The sequence below is a fragment of the Elaeis guineensis genome, chromosome 5 (genome assembly GCF_000442705.2).
Source record: "Elaeis guineensis isolate ETL-2024a chromosome 5, EG11, whole genome shotgun sequence".
Classification (NCBI taxonomy): domain Eukaryota; kingdom Viridiplantae; phylum Streptophyta; class Magnoliopsida; order Arecales; family Arecaceae; genus Elaeis; species Elaeis guineensis.
The window spans coordinates 8964918-8976408 of record NC_025997.2 but is presented as its reverse complement, the minus strand read 5'-3'; the positions used below and the strand labels follow the sequence as shown (position 1 = coordinate 8976408).

Below are 11491 nucleotides of genomic sequence, written 5' to 3'. Positions count from 1 at the left end.
CTATTTTTAACATATTCAGTAGCTCAGGCAGGCATGTTCAATTGTTCATATGATAATTTTTAACAAACTAAAAAAAGAAGTTAGGAAGAGACTATAGGATCAAATCCTAACTTAGTTCACCATCCATGGCAAAATCCAATTATCCCAGACGAGTGATCAAATCAATCATCCTTAGGACATGTGTTTGCACGGAGGTGCCTTCAGTCATACGGGCACGGAACAAACTACTTCGATATCTCATATCAACCAGTTCGACTTTATTCTCCATAAACTCCTTAAGATTAAGGAGAATAGAGGGAATGTCCATGTCCTCATGCTGCCTCTGGAGCTCGTTGCTTATGAGGAAAGCATGATGCATTTGATAGTCACACTGTCATCTTTTCACATCTTATATGCGGCCCTATCTTCTTCAAAAGCATCCTCCTCAAGAGAATTTGGAACAGATGTATCCAGAATGTAGGAGACTTCTTCTGGTGAGAACAATTCTCAAGTTCTTTAACCAGTTGATATAGTTAGATCCTGTCAACTTGTTTGCATCTAGAATACCTCTAAGTGAAAGTGAGGATGCCATGTGTATAATTAATTTATAACAACAAGAACATAATATAAGCGGACAACTCATAATGATATGCACAACTAGACTAGGACTTTTATCTAATTGTGTCTCTCACTATTTTATTGAACTTCATAGCCCTCAAATATAAAAATCGAGAAACATACTAATATTTTTAGTGGGGTTGAGATCTCTATTCCTCACAAACACCTTGTGAATAGCACAACAAGCATCATGAGTTCAAGAATAGGTAACTCTTTACCAATTGTACTTTTATAATTCTCAATATCTTTCACTCTAGCTTCAGTAGTTTCTTTGTCCATAAATTGGCCTTGGCACATGGACTCTAGCATGGTTCTTGAGTTTGAATCTAACCCCTCATAGATGATCTGGCATAGTCTCCAAGTTTCTATTCCATGGTGTGGGCATTGGGTCAAAAGATTCTTGAAACGATCAAAGTACTTCCAAAATGATTCACCAGCTAGTTGGTAAAATTGATTTATTTCATTCCTAATCCTAGCTGTTTTATGATGGAGAAAATACTTTTTTAAAAATATTCTCACAAAGCCCTCCCAGGTAGTGACAGAATAGTTTGGCAGACTATAAAGCCACTTCTTAGCATTGTCCTTAAGGGCAAAGTTGATTAATCTAAGTTTGACCTCATCCTCTGTTAATTGCAGTTTCATGTTGCACATACCTCCTCAAATTCTCTAATAAATATATAAGCATCCTCTAATCCTGTGAATTTTGGAAGCATATTTATGATTTGAGGTTTGATTTCAAAATTGTTAGCTGTGGGTTGTGGCAACCTGATACAAGATGGTTGGATGGAGCCAACTGGATAACACAAATCCTTAAGGGTCATGGGTTGGATTGGTTCAGCCATTGGAACAACAGGAATTGACTCAATTCTAACTAGACGATCCGACACTCTTCTCCACACACGAGGTGTACGGTTCTCGATGTTTATACAATTTTTTTTTTTTTAATAAAATTTTTATGTATAAGGAAAAGAAAGAAAAGAGAAAAAGTTCTAAAGAGAAGATCCTAAGGAGTCCTAAATCTAAAGAAAAGTAACCAAATTAATTTAAATTTTAAATTTTTTTTTTTTTCAAACAAGTGAATCAATAAATTAAACTCAATCTATCCTAGGGTTAACCTAAATCTAGACAGCTCCTAACTGTTCCAAGATGACCCTTCAAACCTTCCAAGTGGAGATTGATCAACTAGTTAGCCAGGTAAGTATAAGAGGTGGGAGGTTCACTCATCGTTGCCTTTCTAGACACCAAACGAGTTGGCCAGGCCAGCAACTGAACCAATTTAACAAACCACTCAGGGACTTGCCTAGACACCAACTAATCAAACAACTCAAACTTGGTAGAACTCTTAGGGTTCCTTGTCCTATTGAGCTCGAATTCCTTAAGGTTGACGTCTAATTGATTTTAAGATTAAAAGTCTAGGTAATGCAATATGATGGATATGGTTTTTGGGCTAAGGAAGGGTAATGAAATCCCCACCTTATCTTGTTAATGGGTTGATGCCCTTAGATTAATTATGAAAATGCAAATACAAATAAACAAGATGACCAAGAATGTAAAAGATTTTAATTTAAATTTTTTTTTTATTTTGATATTTTACTTCACGATTATGAAATGTCTTTTGTTTTGTTTTATATATTTTTTTTTTTGTGATTAAGTAAATTCAAATGATTAGGTCTAAAAGCAAAAGTAATTAACTAAAAATAATAAAAAAGAAATTAGAAGCGTACCTGAGTTTTCCAGCAATCACCAACTAAATATAGAAACCTAAAGAAAAAAGAAAGAGAGTTATAACGCACGAAGAATAAATATTTGAAAACAATTTAAAACGCCAAATCCCCGGCAACGGCGCCAAAAACTTGATGTGCAAATCTTAAAATTTGTAAATAAAACCGCAAGCGCACGGTGTGCAGAGTAGCACGACCAGCGAGTACGGGTCGATCCCACAGAGACTTGGTTTTAAAAATGATTTTCAAATCTATGCTCAAGCGAGCTTTAACAAAAATCGAAAGTCGAAAGTTGTTTGCTAAAGACAATAAGACTAAGGATCTAGGGTTTTTGAATCCACTAGATCTAGATTAGGGAATTCTACCTAGAATTTTTCTTATTGATCCTAACGACTACTCCTCTTGTCTTTCCCAAGCATAGATTATGAAGGGACTAAGGCCCAACGATAACCCATCAAGATTCTTTACAGGGGAGTAGTAACTAGGATCCCTTAGGGTTTTCTCCTCCTATGCACTGAATCAAGCATGAACTATGAAGGGACTCTGACCCAACTGTAGTTCATCAAAAATTCTTGGCAAAAGAGGAAGAAAAAGAAACCCTAAGAAAAAGAAAGAACCCTATGTAAAATCCCTACTCATGATCTAGCTTCATCGCAAACCCTAGAAGGGATGCTTAGCTAGACATGATCTAAATCTACTTGCAAAATTTAAATACAGAAAAATAAACTACCCTAATTTCATAAATTAAACTATCCTAATTGCATAAATTTAAACTGCATAATTTAAACTAACCTAATTGCATAAAATTAAATTGCATAAATTAAACTATCCTAATTGCAAGAAAAATAAATTGCATAATGTAAAGAGATGAAATTGCATAAAAATAAGATTTTATATATAAAAAAATTTATTACAAAAACCTCAAAGCTCGAGGCTTGAAAAGAGAGCTAAAAACCCCACTATCTAGGGTTACAAGCTTGATCGGAAGGAAGAATACATAAAACAAGGGCCTTTGGGGGCTTTTTATAGGCATTTGGGGGTTATAAGGTTTTCAAAACTTTCGATGTGGGACTAAGAGGTTTTAGAGAGTTTTAGGGGGTTTATGGTGCGCCGATGGGTCCATGGTCCATGCGCCTGTTGCTGTGGACCAGGCGGCTAACCAGATCACCAAATCAGTTGATTTTTGATCAATTTTGATCTGATTTGACTCGGGTTTGACCCAATTGAGTCTTCTTTCTTCATTCTTCAATTCTGGGTCAATTTAACTCCGTTGCATAAAATTTGCCCGTTGGAATCCTCTCCTTGTTCTTTCTATTGATGATCTCTTCTTCTGCAAAATATAATAACAAGTATCAATTTCTTAATAAAGTTAGATAATTTAGATATTAATTGATACTTTATGTCAAATTTGTGACATAAATCACACCCCCCAACTTAATCATTGCTAGTCCCTTAGCAATGTACCAAAATAAGATCAATTCAAAAAGATCCTTCCTTTGCAAATTAATTTAAGATCGAAATTCAAGAAGTTTTCTAGTATTACTAAGTAATGAGCTTCGAATTAGAATCGGTAGTCGTCTACTTAGAAGCTTCTTAGAGTACACTTAAAGTTTTATAGCACTTGTGTGAGTGATAACTAACTTAGTATTTCAGTATTAACTTGTACAGGCCAATTGTATCATTTTTCATAACTTAGTTCGATTAATTTTCTATACACCCCAGATTAAACAAAGAACTAAGGTAGCTTTCACACTGTTTTTTTTTTTTTTTTTTTTTTTTTTTGCTAAGCATCCTGGCCTTCCCACCACCGTTTGACGCGAATCTCAACACTTGACTTAGGTGAAGAGACCCGGTTACTAGGCTTAGGGCAATCCACATTTACTCTGTGTTTTGCATTTTATTTCAGGCAGGTAGCTCTTTCCTTAAATTCAAATTTCTTCAATTGGGGTGTAGAAAAATTATCTAATTTAAATAATACTCAAATCCTTAATTGACCTTACAATTAACACCTACTTTACCTTGTTAGTGTGCATGTGCAATTGGAAGTGCTAATAGTCTTTAAATGACCTAAGCCACCAAGAGTCTAACCAGCTAATCTTCTCCGTGACTCACTACATTAGCAAATACTTTCTAACTTACTCTTATTTCTTTTATAGATTAATTTATTTCATATATATATATAATATTATTATTTTTTTTTTTTTACATAATATATTAAATGCAAGAAATAACTAATAGTGGAAGGAAAAGGAAATGATAACACCTGATTTTGTTCAAGCTCTCCCCCCAACTTGACCGACATTGTCCCCAATGGAGTTTATCTAATTTAATTGTCCTAAGCAAACTGAAAACAAAGAAAGCATTAGAAATTATATAAGCTGGGTTGCCTCCCAGAAGCGCTAAGTTTTATGTCTTCAGCCAGACCAAACCTCGAAGCAACTTAATCAGAATAAGTTGGTTCATAAAGAACCATGGCATCTTCAATAGTCTTGACAGGTAATTCCAAGAATGGTTTTAATCGTTGACCATTAACTTTAAAGATAACACCATTACTTGGGTTTTCAATCTCAACAGCTCCGTGTGAAAAGACTTCCTTTACTAAAAATGGTCCTGTCCATCTAGACCTAAGCTTTTCTGGAAACAGATGTAATCTAGAGTTATATAAGAGTACCTTTTGTCCGATATTGAAAGTTTTTCTCATAATTGATTGATCATGAAATGCTTTGGTTCGTTCCTTGTATATCTTTGCATTTTCATAGGCTTCATTTCTAAGTTCTTCTAATTCATTCAACTGAAGCTTTCTATGGTTTCCAGCGTCGTTCAAATTTGTATTTAGTTGTTGATAGCCCACATGGCTTTGTGTTCTATCTCAATAGGCAAGTGACATGGTTTACCAAACACAATCCTATAAGGAGACATTCCTAGATTGGTCTTGAAAGCGGTTCGGTATGCCCAAAGTGCATCAATTAATTTCAAAGACCAATCCTTTCTATTGGCACTAACAGTTTTTTCCAGAATTTGTTTGATTTGTCGGTTTGACACTTCAACTTGTCCACTAGTTTGAGGATGATATGGTGTGGTCAATTTGTGGGTGACATTATACTTTTTCATCAATGTTGCAAAAGGTCGGTTACAAAAATGGGTTCCCCGATCACTAATGATTGCCCTAGGAATACCGAAACGGGAGAGAATATTTTCTTTAAGAAACTTAATGACCATTTTGCTATCGGGTGTTCTACATGCAATTGCTTCTACCCACTTTGAAACATAATCAACTGCTACTAGAATATATTTATTTCCAAAGGAATTTGGAAATGGTCCCATGAAATCGATTCCCCAAACATCAAAAACTTCAACTACCAAGATTGGGTTGAGTGGCATCATGTGTCGCTTGGTGATTCGACCCATTTTCTGACATTGAGCACAACTTTTACAATATTCATAAGCATCCTTAAACAAATTGGGCCAATAAAAACCATATTGGAGAACCTTAGCAGCAGTTTTCTTAGACGCGAAGTGACCCCCACATGCTTGATCATGACAAAAAGATAAAATATTCATGACTTCGTTATCTGGGATACACCTTCTAATAATTTGATCAGGACATTGTTTAAAAAGATAAGGATCATCCCAAATGAAATACTTCACTTGGGCAAAAATTTATATTTATCCTGCTTAGTCCAATGAGAAGGTATCTTGCCTATGGCTAAATAATTTACAATATCAGCAAACCAAGGTTTAGTAGACACAGACATGAGTTGCTCATCTGGAAAGATTCATTGATGGGTGGTTCACTAGATGGTGCAACTGGAATTCGGGACAAATGATCTGCTACAACGTTCTCAGTGCCTTTCTTGTCCCTAATTTCTAGGTCAAATTCTTAAAGGAGCAAAATCCATCTGATTAAACGTGCCTTGGCATCCTTCTTTGCTAGGAGATGTCTAATGGCTGAGTGATCGGTGTAAACAATGGTGTGGGTCCCAACCAAATAAGATCTAAATTTCTCTAAAGCAAAGACAACGGCAAGGAACTCCTTCTCAGTTGTGGTGTAGTTAAGCTGCGCATCATTTAAGGTTTTACTTGCATAATATATCACTCTAGGCAGCTTATTTATTCGTTGACCTAAGATTGCGCCCACAACATGATCGGACGCATCACACATTAATTCAAATGGTTCAGACCAGACAGGAGGATGAATGATTGGAGCTGATACAAGTGCATTTTTTAGAAATTCAAAGGATTCCAAGCACTCATGAGTAAATTCAAATTTGGTATCCTTTGCCAAAAGATTAGTCAGTGGACGTGCTACTTTGCTAAAGTTGGCAATAAACCTTCTATAGAATCCAGCATGACCTAAAAATGAACGTATTTCTTTCACAGATTTAGGTGGTGGAAGACTTGCAATTAGATCTATTTTGGCCTTGTCCACTTCAATCCCCTTTTTAGAAATGACATGGCCAAGAACTATTCCCTGTTTGACCATAAACTGACATTTTTCCCAGTTGAGAACTAGGTGCTTCTCCTTACATCGTTCTAGAACTAATTGCAGGTGATTCAGACACTCGGAGAAGGTTAGACCAAAAACAGAAAAGTCATCCATAAAAATTTCTAGAAATCGTTCTATCATATCTGAAAACATGCTGATCATGCATCTCTGAAAGGTTGCCGGTGCATTACATAGTCCAAAGGGCATTCGTCTATAGGCAAAAGTACCAAATGGACAGGTGAATGTAGTCTTTTCTTGATCTTCAGCGGCTATGGGGATCTGGTTGTAACCGGAGTATCCATCAAGAAAACAGTAAAACTCTTGTCCGGCTAGTCTTTCCAACATTTGATCAATAAATGGCAAAGGAAAGTGATCTTTCCTTGTCGCAGCATTCAACTTTCTATAGTCTATACAGACCCTCCATCCCGTTTGGGTCCTAGTTGGATAAGTTCGTTTGCATCATTTTGGACCACTGTTATCCCAGATTTCTTGGGTACTACTTGAACTGGGCTTACCCAAGAGCTATCAGAAATAGGATAAATTATTCCACTATCTAGGAGTTTCAGAATCTCCTTTTTAACTACATCCTTCATAACTGGATTAAGCCTTCTTTGGGCTTCTCTTGTTGGTTTAGCCTCTTCCTCTAAGTATATTCTATGTTGAACTATAGAAGGGCTTATTCCTTTGATATCTGCTATGGTCCAACCTATTGCTTCCTGATTTGCTTTTAGAACTGACACTAACTCCTCTTGCTTGGGATCTAGGTCTGATGCAATAATTACAGGCAAAGTTTTTTGGGTCCTAGATATGCATACTTGAGATGTTCTGGGAGGGGTTTCAGTTCTAAAATGGGTGCTTCCTCTATCGATGGTTTAGGTGATGGTTTCACCATCTCAATGATTGGTTCAGTAGGAAGTGTCGATTCTTGATTAATCTGATTTTCTTTAAGTATTTCATTGACATCCTCAGACTCATGGATTAACCAGGGGTTAGACTCTAGGTCGACTTCATCATCACTAATGTCAATGGATTCATAAATACCATCTTGGACTACATTGACATCAGCATGAGAAGAGGATTCCTGTTCTAAGTTAAAAACATTAAGCTCAATGGTCATATTCCCAAAGGATAACTTCATTAGACCATTTCGACAATTGATTTCAGCATTGGCCGTAGCTAAGAATGGTCTTCCTAAAATGACAGGTATATGTCCTTTAGGATTCGCAACTGGCTCAGTCTCTAAAACAATAAAATCTACAGGAAAAATAAAATTTTCAACCTTTATCAGAACATCCTCGACCATTCCCTTAGGGATCCTGAGAGATCTATCGGCTAACTGTAATGTGATCCCAGTAGGTTGAAGTTTTTCTAATCCTAGTTGTTCATACACCGAATATGGAAGGATATTCACACTAGCTCCTAGATCTAGCAAGGCCTTTTTTATATTGGTTTCTCCAATAACACAAGAAATTGTTGGAGCTCCAGGGTCCTTATATTTAATTGGCACATGGCTAGATAGGTATGAACTGACACTTGCAGCCAAAAATGCTTTCTTTGGTACATTAGTGGTCCTTTTTCTAGTGCAGAGATCTTTTAAAAATTTGGCATAAGTTGGAACCTGATGGATTATATCTAAAAGAGGAATATTAACTTGGACTTGTTTAAATACCTCTAAAATTTTGTCTAAATGTTCAGATTTATTGGATTTCAGTCTGTTTGGAAAAGGAGCTCTAGGACTTTTAAGTACTGGACTAGGTGAATTTTCAGTTTCTGGTGCTTGAGGTTGAAAGGTAGTAGTTTTAGAAGGTGACTCGGCAGATGAGTCATCTATATCATCAAGTGCAACTACCTTATTGTCTATTTGTTTTCCTGATCTTAAGGTATGAATGGCATTTACACCATTAACTTGGTTTCCTTGTTGGGGTCGTGGACCATTTTGGTTCCTAGGATTTGGCTCAGGTTGGCTAGGTAACCTACCATGTTCTCGTTCACTAATGGTCGAAGCCAGCTGACTTACTTGCATTTCCAGACGGGCTATAGCTTGGGTGTTATTATTTATGAGTTGACCCGTGGTTTGCATAAAGCTGGTATGTGTCTTCATCATGGCTTCTAGGCTTTTCTCTAAAGAGGTAATTTTCTTGTCATTATCATGGAAGCCTGGCGGGTTGTTCATTACTGGGTTGGACCTTAGATTTTGCTGATTGAAATTTGGATTGCCTACATTAGGATTCTGGGACCATGAGAAATTCGGGTGATTCCTCCAACCTGGGTTATATGTGGGTGCATAAGGATTGTTCAATGGTCCTTGATAGGTGGCATTCACCTGTGCACACTCATTCGAGTAGGAACATTCTTCTAAGACATGGTCTGGTGCATTGCACCCTTTACACATGGGTGCAGATATTTGATTTACATTGGCTGGTCTCTGTAATTCTAAGGCTTCCAATCTACGTGTTAAGGTTGCAATCTTGGCCTCTGATGCTAGGGTTGGTTGAATTTGATGCATTCCTCCTCTTGAAGGTGTAGCTTTATCAGGTTCCCTAGTTGTTTCCCACTGTAAATTTTTCTCGGCTAGGTCTTCTAAGAATTGCCAAGCTTCAGTAGTTTCTTTGTCCATAAATTGGCCTTGGCACATGGACTCTAGCATGGTTCTTGAGTTTGAATCTAACCCCTCATAGATGATCTGCATAGTCTCCAAGTTTCTATTCCATGGTGTGGGCATTGGGTCAAAAGATTCTTGAAACGATCAAAGTACTTCCAAAATGATTCACCAGCTAGTTGGTAAAATTGATTTATTTTATTCCTAATCCTAGCTGTTTTATGATGGGGGAAATACTTTTTTAAAAATGTTCTCACAAAGCCCTCCCAGGTAGTGACAGAATAGTTTGGCAGACTATAAAGCCACTTCTTAGCATTGTCCTTAAGGGCAAAGTTGATTAATCTAAGTTTGACCTCATCCTCTGTTAATTGCAGTTTCATGGTTGCACATACCTCCTCAAATTCTCTAATAAATATATAAGCATCCTCTAATCCTGTGAATTTTGGAAGCATATTTATGATTTGAGGTTTGATTTCAAAATTGTTAGCTGTGGGTTGTGGCAACCTGATACAAGATGGTTGGATGGAGCCAACTGGATAACACAAATCCTTAAGGGTCATGGGTTGGATTGGTTCAGCCATTGGAACAACAGGAATTGACTCAATTCTAACTAGACGACCCGACACTCTTCTCCACACACGAAGTGTACAGTTCTCGATGTTTATACAATTTTTTTTTTTTAATAAAATTTTTATGTATAAGGAAAAGAAAGAAAAGAAAAAAAGTTCTAAAGAGAAGATCCTAAGGAGTCCTAAATCTAAAGAAAAGTAACCAAATTAATTTAAATTTTAAATTTTTTTTTTTTTCAAACAAGTGAATCAATAAATTAAACTCAATCTATCCTAGGGTTAACCTAAATCTAGACAGCTCCTAACTGTTCCAAGATGACCCTTCAAACCTTCCAAGTGGAGATTGATCAACTAGTTAGCCAGGTAAGTATAAGAGGTGGGAGGTTCACTCATCGTTGCCTTTCTAGACACCAAACGAGTTGGTCAGGCCAGCAACTGAACCAATTTAACAAACCACTCTCAGGGACTTGCCTAGACACCAACTAATCAAACAACTCAAACTTGGTAGAACTCTTAGGGTTCCTTGTCCTATTGAGCTCGAATTCCTTAAGGTTGACGTCTAATTGATTTTAAGATTAAAAGTCTAGGTAATGCAATATGATGGAGATGGTTTTTGGGCTAAGGAAGGGTAATGAAATCCCCACCTTATCTTGTTAATGGGTTGATGCCCTTAGATTAATTATGAAAATGCAAATACAAATAAACAAGATGACCAAGAATGTAAAAGATTTTAATTTAAATTTTTTTTTTTATTTTGATATTTTACTTCACGATTATGAAATGTCTTTTGTTTTGTTTTATATATTTTTTTTTTTGTGATTAAGTAAATTCAAATGATTAGGTCTAAAAGCAAAAGTAATTAACTAAAAATAATAAAAGAGAAATTAGAAGCGTACCTGAGTTTTCCAGCAATCACCAACTAAATATAGAAACCTAAAGAAAAAAGAAAGAGAGTTATAACGCACGAAGAACAAATATTTGAAAACAATTTAAAACGCCAAATCCCCGGCAACGGCGCCAAAAACTTGATGTGCAAATCTTAAAATTTGTAAATAAAACCGCAAGCGCACGGTGTGCAGAGTAGCACGACCAGCGAGTACGGGTCGATCCCACAGAGACTTGGTTTTAAAAATGATTTTCAAATCTATGCTCAAGCGAGCTTTAACAAAAATCGAAAGTCGAAAGTTGTTTGCTAAAGACAATAAGACTAAGGATCTAGGGTTTTTGAATCCACTAGATCTAGATTAGGGAATTCTACCTAGAATTTTTCTTATTGATCCTAACGACTACTCCTCTTGTCTTTCCCAAGCATAGATTATGAAGGGACTAAGGCCCAACGATAACCCATCAAGATTCTTTACAGGGGAGTAATAACTAGGATCCCTTAGGGTTTTCTCCTCCTATGCACTGAATCAAGCATGAACTATGAAGGGACTCTGACCCAACTGTAGTTCATCAAAAATTCTTGGCAAAAGAGGAAGAAAAAGAAACCCTAAGAAAAAGAAAGAACCCTATGTAA

At 36.4% G+C, this 11491-nt stretch overlaps 2 non-coding genes across 2 annotated transcripts; both read left to right on the top strand.

The window, feature by feature from the left end:
• Positions 1–964: 964 nt before the first annotated feature.
• On the top strand, positions 965–1071 carry LOC140858243 (small nucleolar RNA R71). Its single transcript, XR_012141810.1, has one exon. It is a non-coding gene; the product is annotated as a small nucleolar RNA R71 (small nucleolar RNA).
• An 8437-nt stretch (positions 1072–9508) lies between these two features.
• On the top strand, positions 9509–9615 carry LOC140858285 (small nucleolar RNA R71). Its single transcript, XR_012141852.1, has one exon. It is a non-coding gene; the product is annotated as a small nucleolar RNA R71 (small nucleolar RNA).
• The last annotated feature ends 1876 nt before the right edge of the window (positions 9616–11491 follow it).